Source organism: Castor canadensis, chromosome 5, assembly GCF_047511655.1.
Source record: "Castor canadensis chromosome 5, mCasCan1.hap1v2, whole genome shotgun sequence".
In the NCBI taxonomy this organism is placed as follows: Eukaryota; Metazoa; Chordata; class Mammalia; order Rodentia; family Castoridae; genus Castor; species Castor canadensis.
In genome coordinates this window covers 107,029,566-107,030,922 of record NC_133390.1, presented here as the reverse complement: position 1 = coordinate 107,030,922, position 1,357 = coordinate 107,029,566, and the positions used below count along the sequence as shown (strand labels likewise).

At 34.6% G+C, this 1,357-nt stretch overlaps 1 non-coding gene across 1 annotated transcript; it reads right to left on the bottom strand.

Moving 5' to 3' along the window:
- Positions 1–1,029: 1,029 nt before the first annotated feature.
- On the bottom strand, positions 1,030–1,133 carry LOC141423624 (U6 spliceosomal RNA). Its single transcript, XR_012448466.1, has one exon. It is a non-coding gene; the product is annotated as a U6 spliceosomal RNA (small nuclear RNA).
- Between the last annotated feature and the right edge of the window lie 224 nt (positions 1,134–1,357).

Sequence of the window (1,357 nt, the reverse complement as noted above, 5' to 3'; positions counted from 1 at the left end):
AGGCATGTCATTAGCAAATATGCATTTACTTTTGATACAGTTAAGGGAAAATGAAGTTCAAGAAATTGCAAATAATGAAAGGTTTCATTGCAAGCTAATGACTACAGTTACAGTTAAGTCCTAACAAGCATATTTCCTCCTATTAGCCCATTTATCAACTTGACAAATAGGGCATCTATTTATTGCCAGGGAAAAAGAAAGTTAGAAAGAGGCATATTCTGGAGAACTAACGAAGAGTCAAGAATAATGGTAGTCTTTAGCACGAAATGGCTTCAGTGAGTGGTGCTGATTTCCAAATTTGTATTGTCTATTCCCAGGAGTTTCTAGAGAACATTGTGGATTTTTTTTTTTAGCAACAATAATCCATGATCATTTAAATAATATTTTTTCCACCACAAGCATTTTTAAACAATAGGTGTCACTTTATCAAAAGTCAGAAGGGGAGGGTTTTCTGGGCATAGGGGAATATTGCAGACTCATTCCATGAATGGCCAGAGATGATAATTTGCTTTTCTTACATCCATTTGTTGCAAGAAAGAATGGATGGTAGAAAGCACTCAAGCATTACTAAATACATGCTCCTGGGGAGAAAACTGCACAGTAAAAGTAATATTTTAGGGAAAAAGAGAATTTTCTTTTATGTTAACATTTTGGCTCCCAAATGTTAAGTAAAGCATGCAAGCCAAGTACATACTATTTAGCTTCAAAAAAATCATACAATTCTAGATTAAAATCATTGTTTCAACTAGAAACAAAACAGCTCATTTGTGCTACATGATATAGTTGCTAAATAGCAGACATAGTTTAGAGTAAAAACATAGGTGTGCAAGAAATGTCTTAGTATCTTTTTATTGCTTAGTATGATATTTATTTCTTTTCTTTTTAAAATTTTTATTATATTATTGTGCTGAGGGTACATTGTGACAGTTATAAAAGTGCTTGCAATATATCTTATTTAGATTCACCCCTTCCATACTTCTCCTTTATCCCTTCTTCCCCTTCTTAGAATAGTTTCAACAAGTCTCATTTTAAAGTATGGAACGGTTCACCAATTTGTGGGTCATCTTGCACAGGGGCCATGGATCTTCTCTGTATCCTTTCAGTATTAATATATGTGCTGCTGACGGGAGCACTATCTTAGTACTTTTAAAGATAAAAATGAATCTGATTTTAAGCTCTCAGTACATCAGGTTGATGGGAAATTTAATGTCCTACCACCACTCTCTCTCTCACCTCAGGTACTATGAAAGGTGAGAGGATCTAATCTGAAGGAGTTATCTCAACTATCCTGTGTTTCATGATCATATTGTGTAAGTTGCAGAGCCTCTGGAAGGCACCCATTGTTGAGTCAAGGGTT